Genomic DNA, 12,082 nt, shown 5'->3' on the forward strand with positions numbered 1-12,082 from the left:
TTTTGAAATTTGTTTTCGAAAAATTTAATATTTTGACAATTTATGGTAAATAGTTGTAGATTTTTGAAATTTGTTTCGAAAAATTTAATTTTTTCATGGAATTTGAATATTTTTTATTTCTAATAAATTAATTTTCTGTGAATAACAATGGATTTTTGAAATTTTTAGAAAAAAATTAACTTTTTTATGTAAATGGAGGTAATGGATTTTTTTTCGGAAAAATTCTGAAAGCCAAGCCCCCTGCAAAATTGGGAGAAATGGCCCCTTGGCTATTTGGTTCTGGTAGTACTGCCTAGAGGTTTACTGTGTTAGGAGAAAACGTGTAGTCGAGACTTTAAAAATGCTTCAATAATAATGAAATTTTTAAATAATGACAAAAAGAAAAATAAAAATGTTAAATGGCTCCTCCTTATTGAAGTCGTTGGTGAGGCAATTTATCGATTTGGCGGGGTCTTCCTTAATCTTTCCAATCTGTACCAGAACTTCGGATCCCTCTCCAGTTCTTGCATTCCTGGAGAGGTATTTTCCAGCCAATTCTTCATCATGGCCACATTGAAAGCCAAGCTTCTGGAGCACTTCACAATGTCCATTATTCTCTATACCTCAATTTCAGCATTTAGAAGATCGGATATGCGCTTCCTTTTGGCTTTTTGCTCACTCATGATGACGAGATGATGCAATATTTATAATAGTTTGTTTATACTCAAAGAATGGTTTCCTCCCAAAAAAAAAAAAAAATCAGTTTTTCTTATCAGTTCTGAATTTTAAAAAAATTTAAAAAAAAAAAAATTTCCATTTTTTTTTTTTCAAAAAAAATTTGCAAAACACCCTACATTATTATATAATTTAGCTAAGCTGCACCCAAAACATTTTTCAAATTCTCAGAATTACACCTTCATTTTCAGTTTTATTTAATTTTTAATACCGGTGGAACATATTTAATTTTTATTCCTCAAGAGATGTTTATCTCTTGGGATCTCATTTTCATAGAATTCATCATCGTGGGATTGCACTTACGGAAAATTCACAGGAAATATATTATTTCATGGGGATTCACAAACCACACGGTCACTTAGGAGGGAGAGAAATAAGGCCTCAACCACGTCCATCCTCGTGAAGGTGGTGAGAGATCAACTAAAAACTACGTATACCTGAAAAATATGAAATTTTTTTTTTTTAAAAATTCGGAACCTTTTTAAAAAAGGATATTTAGAAATAGAAAATTTTTATTTAAAAAATTTCATTAGATGAAAGAAAGATCACTAGAAGACCTGAGAAAAAGTTGAGTTTAAAAATCGAATAAAACATTATTTTCTATAAAAAGCGTCATTAGGAATGGAGGGGGAGGGGGGTAATTAAAAGGAACATGTTTGTCCAAATGGAAGACTGGTAAATCATATGTGATAAAAGAAACACGTGGCTTATAAATGACCTCTTAACAGGGAATTTAGTATTTAAGTATTTCATATTATAAGTTTAATTTATTAGTAATCCAGCAAAAATTAAATTCATCATCATTTACTCCTTTTTTTAGGGGGGCATGGGATCGGGTTACAGCGACTAAATTATTTAATATTTATTCTTAAAATAAATAAAACATACTTAAGGGAATTTATCATCTCGTATTTCCCGGGATTATCCTTTATTCGCCCAACTCATACTCATTAGAAGATGATTTAAGTGACTAAGGAATATTCGGGTCTTCGAACCTGTAACATTTTCTAGTATTTTGGAGCAGGAACTCCTGTATTTCTCCAAAATCCTCCAAAATTTATGTATTCAAATATTAGCGATTACGTGTAACTATTGTCTTTGGCCTTTCAAGCTTGGGAGTACAAATTCCTACCAAGCTTTTAGCTTGGTAGATTTGTTTGAGCTTAAATATAAAGGCTCGGGCAAGATTAATAGAAATACAAGGTTATATCATATCGCTTTTCCGCTGATGTTTGACTTTCACCACGCTGGTTAATTGTGATGTCATAGAGTATCACTGTTAGCAAGAGTACCGATATATCGCCTTCCTTGACGGTTACGGTTAGAGTACTGATGTTATATTCTATGACGTCCAAATTTGTCTGTCTTGCCGAGAAGTCGGTACAGTACATCAAATTAAAAATTATAGCAAGCCCGATTACATGATGGTCTAAACTTGTATTTCTATTAACTTTGGGCCTGAGCATGTTTATGCTTGGTAAAAACCCCACTTTTTTCTTTCTTTCGTTACTATCTAACACTTATTCTGAATGAGGACTGACCCAACGGGCGTCTGCAGGATTATATTTTGAAGGGGCTTGGTTTTGGATTTTGTGAAAAAAAAATACCAAATTAAATTTTTTTTTTAAATTTCAAATATTACGATTCTTCAGAAACATTTCAAACAATGACTTTTTTCAAAAACATTTCAAACATTTACTTTTTTCAAAAATAATTCAAACATTCAATTTTTTCAAAAATCCACAGGTATTTTCAAAAATTAAATTTTTGGAAAAAAAAATTTCAAATATTAATTTTTTTTTAATAATTTAAAAAATCCCCAGTTATTCAGTGGAAATAAAAATTTTTAGAAAAAAATTTCAAAAATGAAATTCCAAATCTTAAATTTTTGAATTTTTTTTTCAAAAATCTAGATAATTTCCATAAATTAAATTTTATTCAAAGATCAAAAATTTAAAAAAAAAATTGAAATCTTAAATATTTGAAAAAAATCAAAATCCAATGTAATTTCCATAAATTAAATTTTTAAAAAAATTCCAAAATCGAATTTTTGAAAAAAAATTGAAATCTTAAATATTTGAAAAAAATTCCAAAAATCCAATGTAATTTCCATAAATTAAATTTTTAGAAAAAAATTCCAAAAATCGAATTTTTGGAAAAAAATTCAAATATTAAATTTTTAAGTAACAAACAAAAATAATATTTTTTTTTTGGGGGAGGGGTAATTTTGTTAGCTGTGACTAGTAAGGTTCAGCCCACTCGTTCCGAACGCTCCTGGACACAACTCTACTGGTCACAGCTAACGAAATTAACACTGTGTTTTTTATATTTGTTCACAGTGTTTTTTATATTTGTATTCGTACCGGCTCGGTTCGATTGTAGTCGATACAACACTAAAATGAGACAGACATGTACTGCATTTGCACAGAAAATATAATGATACCGTCCTTTACTATTAAATTGTCATTTTTATTATCATTAGATATTGGTATATAATGATGATTACTTGAGAGAGAGAGAGAAACCCATCCGTCATTCAGCGTCATAATTATATTTTACGGAATGAGCTTTACGTTCCTTTTTATTTTTGTTATTATTGCTATCATTATTATTATTTTTTGCAATAAATGCATTTTTCATACTCAAAGCTATCCAGGCACAATGGTCCTAGATAGTTGACTAATAAATCTTATCCATCAAAAATGGCTTTATTACACCACCACATCACTCAAGTATGAAACCGAGGTAGCTGCTCCTGCCTTTGCAAATTCATAATAATTATCCATGACTAATTGACTTGAGTGAGTCCTTAAAAGTTCCAATCATTATTTTAATAAAAAGGAAAAAAAATTAATGAAGATATATTTATTAAGTTAAGTATAAAAAATTCTAAGCGTTCTTCGCCGAATTTTTTGTAGTCAGCAGCTATAACACACGATGAATACAATGGATACCCGGGCAATTTGAAGAATGTTTGGTATGAGCACCTTAGCTATCATGGCGTTTAATTATGACGAAGGAGGAGTGAGAGAAGGAAATATACAAGAGAATTGACAAGAATCACTCCGATGGCAATCCTCAATTTTATTCCAAGCCAAGAAAGAATAGAACGTATAGCTCCCCAACTAATCCTAAAGGATACTCTACTTTTTTTCATGAGCGTACCCACAAGTCTAACCCACAACCACAAACCTTACATCTAAATGTTATTTCCTCAAGAAGAAATAATTATAAAGCTTTGGAAAATATAAAAGCCTGTTCAGATTGTCAACTAGAAAAAGACGTAATTAAATATCCTGATCTTGAGAAGCTTAATAGAGCTTTTGCGTCTGGTCGTTGGTCAGTGATGTATAAAATATCAGTTAAGTAAAAAGTTCTGAGCGTTTTTGGATAGATGTCTCACGATTAATGCATCGCATCAAAAAAAGATTTAAGTATGTTTAAAGGTTAGGTGTACATTTAAAAAAACTTAATTTACAGTTGTGTGTTTGGTGAAGCCAGTTGTGTGTTACAGCGTTCTAAAATGGAAGTAAAAAAAGAAAAGAAATGATATATTTTCAGTGTCACTACGGTCAAGGTGAAAAGGTGGAGCTGGTGGCCAAAAAAAAAAATAGTGTTGTTTATGGAACCACTACAGTATCGAATGCAACAGCATAGTCGTGGTTCCAACGATTATGTTCTAGTAATATGGACGTCGAAGATGAGGCATGCTATGGTAGGTCAATCATAGAAAATGTCGATGAAATAATGAGTTGTACTAGCATGGGTGCAGTTATTCCATTCTTCAGGAATTGAAAATGAACTAGAATGATGTTTGGAACCATTTGCATAAGGCTGGTCTTATAGAAGAACCTCAATGTTTTGGTGTCCCACGAATTGACGCAAAAGAGCCTTTTGGATCGAATTGATGCATGCAACTCTTTGCTGAAATGTTAAAAAAAGGATCCCTTTTTTGAAGCCTAGGGTGACTCGTGATACAAAATGAGTCATGTACGAGAACAACAGCCGAAAAAATGTTATCAAAGCACGGTCAAGCGGCTGAAAACGATCGACAAGCCTGGATTAATAGCCAAGAAGGTTATGCTTTGTGTTTGGTGTGATTGGAAAGGAGCTGCTCCCATTAGGCAAATTACTCCATTTGGACATATATTGTCAACAACTTACCAGATTGAAGCAGGAAGCGGCCATAATTGTCCAATAGAAAGGGTGCTGTATTATATCAAGACAACGCCAGGCCACACACATCGTTAACGACGCGCCAGAAGCTCCGAAAGCTTGGAGGTTCTACTGCACCCGCCGTATAGTCCAAACCTGGCACCAAGCGATTGTCACCTTTCCAATCATTTGCGAAATTTTCTTGATGGTACAAAACTGGCCTCAAGAGAGACTTGTGAAAATGAGTTGGTCAAGTTTTTTTTTACCAATAGAGACGCAGACTTATTCAATCGCGGAATTATGAAATTTCCTTCAAAATGAACAAGAGTTAGTCAACAAAACGGTGCATATTTGATCTAAATCGGACATTTCTAATTATGATAATTTTATTGTACAAATAAAGCGAAAAAACGCTCATAACTTTTTATTTTTCAAAGCTGTATCGTTATTCAGTATAAGTAGTCATGAAAATCGCTTTTATTTTGGGCATGTTTTAAAAAAGAAACCGAAAATCAGGATGGGCTAGCCAGACATTTTGAAGAATGGACTATATCAGAGAAGCCTAGCTCTCATGACATTTTATTAGATAAGCTACAATCAGCTGTGCCAAGGGAAGAGGAGAAAATAAACATTAACATATGCAAGAATCCGACGTCGATCCTCAATTCTACTCCCAGTCCAGCAAGGACTTACAATTATATCTCTGCAACAAATCCTCAAAGCCTCTTACATGAGCACACAACAATGTATAATCAAGTTTTAAATATAATTAAATGTAGTAGGAACAGAAGTTCACTACAATAAGAATGACAACAGCTGAGGAATAGAAAATTAATTCTTCAAAATAACCAATTCCAAAAATGCAGGCCAAATAAAAAATTCACACGATTTACATCACAACATAAAAGTACTCACTAGTGAGTGAAGGACAATAAGTACCCCTGAAGATTTGTTACAGAATTACAAGTTTAAGTATTTCTTGGACTCGGAATATAGAATTGAGGATCGAGGTTGTAGTCATTTCTCTAAATATCAGGGATACCCAACCTGGGCTGTATTGTCACGTGAAATATTTTAACGAACCATAGAACCAATTATAGTAGCAATTCTTACACCTGTCCTTGTTTATTGGCTAAGCTGCTCTCTACCAAAACATTCTTCAGATTGGCAGGGTTCCCATGTTGATTTTAGATTTCTTTTGTTGTTTTTTTACATGTCCTAAATACATACATTTTTTATCACTAATCTTGCTTGTTATTAAGACTTTGGAAGTTAGGAAATGGATTCATATACAGAAGTAGATTAGCCTAAAGGAATTGATCCTTAATTCCTTTCTCCTATGAGCTATTTACTATCAGTAAAGTTGTAAATCGATTTACCCCCTTTTTTTTATTAAAGACAAAAAAATGAATCATTAGATATACATCTCAATACAATATACAGTTTTCAAAAAATACAAGTCTCTGTGTTGATACAAGTTATTATTTAATGCATGAATAATAATATAGGTATATTAGATTGTCCCGTTTTCGGGCTAATATTTTTTTCTTTACACTCAGACTTTTTCAGCTGGCACAATCCAAAAACTAACTCTGACCATATTTGAAGCCTCACATACTATTTTGACTATGGTACAAGTCCTTTTAATTTGAAAAAAGGATTTTGGGATCGAAATAGGACATTTTAGGGCACTTACATCCCTCGTAACCTCATGTAAATTATCCAATTCCTTTATTATTATTTTTCTTTATGAATAAAAAAGAGGCAGTACCCGGCATTGGCTGCTCTAATTAAGCGTCAAATAAAAAAAAACAATATATATAAGATAACTCTCCGAGAAATAATCCGTTTTACTCTCTGTTTTCATGAATACACTCACACGTACCTACTCACTACATTCATTCATTCACACCTGTTCTATGTTCAAGAATAAACAAAACAGTTTGAGAGAAAAAAATGATATGATGGGATGACGGATGACTAGAGATGGGATTTGTGATTGAGCGCGAGGAGAAAGCAGGAGCAAGACATATAATAATACTGAACTTTGACCCTTGCTAATGTTCTATGAAAATGAATTACTGCTACAAGGAGCCTGCAATTTTTTTAAGAGCACAAGTTTTTAATTTTAGGAGGGAGACTAGAGAGACTTATTAAATAATTAACAAAAACGAAGAACCGTTTTTCCTTTTCAAATCGGCCAACTTTGTTTTTTCTTTACACACATCCCTTCTTTACTGATGGCTGATGAGTACTTTAGTTACATGAGCGCTCGCTAACAAATCAAAAAATCAGTACTCCCAGTATGCCAAACACAAAACGCCCGGGATAGTTAATGTATTTTTACATACCACTATGTATATACTATTCAAATCTTAGTATATACTGAAAATCCAACGAATTATCAATTATGATAAACATAAGAGACCCATAACGAAAACAAACAGAAATAGTGCCTCTAATTATACATGCACACGCCTCCGATATTTCATTAATACCCCTACTTTTTTATTTCTTATATCAAAATATTTATATGATGTACATCAGGGAGCACCATATACAGTGCTCCCTGTATACACGTTTAATGCTATATACACACGCCTGCATTATTTCATTAACACGATTACATTATTATTTCTTCGCTCAAAATATGTTATATGATATATACATCAGGGAGCGCTATATACTGTGCACCCCTTGTCTGTTTTTCATACAGACAAACAGAAATAAAGACAAACAGACAAACTTTATAGATTGTATTCAAGGTACCGGTCCTAGACTGGACTGGACTGAAGAAATTGAAACTGACACAAACCTATCTGTACCACGTCAAAAATAACCTGAGAGACCTTTAACTTTGTGGAAAGTCAGTTGTTTGATAGCTTCCTACAGAAAAGGTATTTTTGCTGAGGGGGAAGGGGGATATAACCCAAAAAAGGGACAGTCTAAGATATGTACATGCTATCTCCGTTATGATTTCGTTATGACGACGTTCCACAAACTTTTCAAAATACATTCATACATATAATTATTCTTACCCAAGGCAATGTTTATGCATGAAACCTATCAATATCATTATGAATAGAGTATTTTGAAGTAATGGGATACGTAATAAGAAAGATATCATACAATAATATCGAATGTCCTAAGGTCCTATTTTCCATATTATCAGTTTTAATAATAAATATTATAGTCATATAATTTCAAAAATTATTCCACATAATTCAGGAACCTTTTGATAAGTAGCATCACTCAGTAGAGTTTTTTTCTACACTCATAGTTATGTTAGTATAGAGTTCTTGAGAGGGCTAGTGTCCCATGAGATTACGTCAACTGTTGACGTATGGCCTGCCTTTATTTAAAAAAAATATTAGATTCTTATAGCCAATGTATTTCTATTAACCCCGATTATAGCTAAATACCCTGACAACACTTGAAGTTACTCCCTTGAGGGATGGAACAAACAAATATGTTTAGATATTTGTCATAAATAATATTAAGCGAATTTATAATGTGTTATTATTCTAATGTGCAATTTTCCTAACTCGCAATTTTCTCCAATGCTATCTTCCAATGACAATTTTCCTAGAACCCTCTCGAACATATTAAGGTACAGAGCTCAAATTGCTGTCATTATATAGTTTTAATAAGGATGCTTCATATAGTATATGTATACATTCGACAATTTTTTAAAAAATCAAATGAATTGATTTTTGTTTATAAAAATGCTTATATATATATTATAAAAAATAAATTAGGTTTAACCGAGAAGTCAATTTTTGTTTTATACAATGGAGCGTTTTCCAATGATTTTTGTTTACGTGATACAGTTGTATCTGAGTTCCAAATAGCTAAGGGTTTCTTATGAAGCTGGAAAAGTGGTTTTAGATACCAGAAGGAGCCCAATTAATACGATAACTATAATATTTTTTTAGCCAGGGTTTCCCAAACTTTACTATGCCAAAGGCCCCCTACACTCTTACATTTTTAAGATAAGGTCCATTTTATACGAAACATGTGTACTATCTATGTGTAGACTGAAAGCAATCCTCAATTCTTCATCTTCCTGTACCCACCCTCCCTAGCCTCCCATCACGCCCCTCCCTTTGAAACCCATTCTCTTAATAAACCTTAGTTTTGGGACCCTTGCTGGAACTTGAGTACTACAAACTCTACGTATGAGGTAGGCCCTCTTTGTATCTAATATCATTTCCTGGGCCCGAATTTTATAGCGATGCCCCTTGTTTTAAGTGCATGTTACCAAACTGAGGCTGTATGAAAAAGAACCGAGACAGGGACTCAAAGAACAACTGAGTCTGAAACGGGCACAACCATAGAGAAAGAAATATCTATGTGCACAACCTTGCTAGTTTCCATTCTTTTGGTTAACTTACTTTTGGCTTCAAAAAATGTATCTTGCTTTTCCTCTGCGTAAGCAATCTCTGTATTTTATCTCCATGGGCTCAATATTCAAAACTCGACTCAATCCAATATTTAACTCGATAGGTATAACTCGAATATAACCCTAAGATTTACAAAGAGAAATTGACAGGATCGCCTAAGTATAATGTAGTAAGGAGAGTAATTGTAGGAAGTGATCCTCTCTCCATGATACATAAATATTTCTCAATTGTAGAGATCAAATAGATTTTAATAAAGGGTAGTATACTAAATGAATGAATCTCTTGCTTGCATGTTACCCATTCGAGGCTTGAATGCATGAAACACTTCCATATAATAGCTGACTTTATGACTACAAATCAATTTGGTCATGCACGGAGTCACTATAATTGTTGGATTATTATTTTTTTTTGTAAGTGACACACTATGTAATTAAATTCTTATTGAATGAATATGCTTCATAATTGTAATTATAATTTATTAATACAGATTACTCTACAAAATAATAGTATATGCTCGTAAACGACGACACATCATATCCAACAAATGCGTGTTCTCATTCTCAAAATATGACGGCACTTAGTTATCATAATTATTGTAGAAGACGCATATTCATGATTTGATCGAATAAAGTTGGTGGAGGCGTATCAGTCCTAAAATTTAGATATCCAGTCCACTCTTTAATCCTATAGACGAGTTCGAATCAGACACAAAAGCCATCATATACAGAATTTTTTTTTGCAAAATGACGTTATCAGCCAATTACGTCAATATAAGTCAATCTTGAATCAGTTTTTATAAGGACAAACAACTATCGTTAATGATGAAAATCCGGTGTATTTTTTGGCTGGTTCGTTATTTTGGAATTGGTAGTCTGAAGAATCAATTTTCTTTTCCTTAGCAGATGTTCTTATTATTTAATTCTTGAGTAGTGAACATCCTTTCTAAATAGATTCAATTAAATTCAAAATTTAATTGAACATTCGAGTGTGTTCATTAAAGACGGAGCATAACCTTGAGGATTGTTGCGGAGTTATAGTTATAAGTCCTTGTTGGACTCAGATTAAAATTGGGGATAGACATCGGAGTAATTTTAGCAAATTTTCTTTTTTTATATCCTTTTCTCCTTTCTCTTGTCACAGAAGATTGCATATGATCTAATGAAACGTCATGTGCATTATTCTATCCTCCTCCAAAACATTCCTCAAATTGTCAGGGTTACCATGTTGATTTTCTTTTTTTAACATACCCATTCTACACTGGATTCTCATCATTATCTATCGTACTTCAAGGATCAGAGAGCTGCATTAAATTAAAACAATTGGTAAACTGAGTAATTTACTATAATATTAGTAAATCAAAAGTGAGATTAAAGACTGATTATACAATTAACTTTAAAAATGAGTATTAAATAACAAAATAGGCGCAACTTTTTAGTCATATTGAATTAACAAAACCTCTTCATACATCTAATATTTATCTATGATTTAGAGTTGCAAATTTTAAAATAGATGAAGATCGGAGCCGGGATCTCTTAATATTATAAATCCAACCTCAAGAAATCATACTTTAGAAATTAAATTTAAATTCTCAGTCCCTAGAATAATAAATCAACATAAACAATTTGATTAAAACTATACACATCTTAGAATCAATTATTCTTCATTTATAGTTTGGAATAATATTTTATGATCTTGACTCTGAATTCATACATTTGAATTATGCGACTCAAAATCAATTTGACTAATTATGTAAATACACTCGACTATACCGACTTTATGAATTAATCACATTAGAATTGAAAGATCAATCCAATAATAGTATTTCATATTAATTAATTATTTGAATGAAACTTACTACATAATGATCTTGTACGAACACAAAATGAAGTTGAAAATTTATTTTTGAAGGAGAAATTCATCACTGTAAATAATTTTTCAAACATTTACGTTAGAAAATCCTTTAACATAAATTTACTTTGATTTTGAATTGTATAGATTCAGCCTAGTTATGATTTTTTGCTCAAGAAGCATTTTTAGAATTTCAAATATTCTCCCAAAAAGGAAGAGTTGCTTAAAATAGCACGTGATGTTGAGAAAAAATTACAACTACGACCCATCTTATAATTATAAGATTTGTCGTTAATATTTTAAAATTCTTATGAGTTTACCAAGTGGAATTTCTCATAAAAAACAATGTTTTTCACCACACCAGTTTGTGTGATTAAAGCTTGTGTTCCTAAAGAGAGTATTAGAACTCCTTGGAAAAGAGTTATAGACCTAGAAAAATTAAAAGGAAATTCTCTAAATAACTTTAATTTATTTGTGAACAAATGTACTTTGTATTATTATTATCCCTCATTGGCTCAATTATATTATACATTTTTTACAACTATGTAGTTAAACGTATATATCCCCCTTGAATTACACCAATAGCATTGATACATAAGTCGATGTTATTTAAATTGAATTCCGTATAATTATACAAAGAATTCGAGCATGTAAAAATACTTTATTAGTATTAAACATGAATCATATTGCAGTTATCAAGAAGCCGCGAAGAATGTAGCTTTTATATAAAGACCAACTAGAGGCTATTTTGTACATGAGTGAATTAATAAAATCAACTTTTCATGTGTGTATTTACTTAATAGAGTAGTGGTTCGCAAACTGTGCGACTAAGCGCACTTGTGCACTGCGTGTCATTCCTCTATACTGTCGAGTATATGAAAACGAGCAATAATTCTAAGTTTTGAACTGGGCTCTGACTCACACTTAAATAATGTATGAGGAAATGTTCTCTCTAACATTAG

Source organism: Lepeophtheirus salmonis, unplaced genomic scaffold, assembly GCF_016086655.4.
Source record: "Lepeophtheirus salmonis unplaced genomic scaffold, UVic_Lsal_1.4 unplaced_contig_3539_pilon, whole genome shotgun sequence".
In the NCBI taxonomy this organism is placed as follows: domain Eukaryota; kingdom Metazoa; phylum Arthropoda; class Copepoda; order Siphonostomatoida; family Caligidae; genus Lepeophtheirus; species Lepeophtheirus salmonis.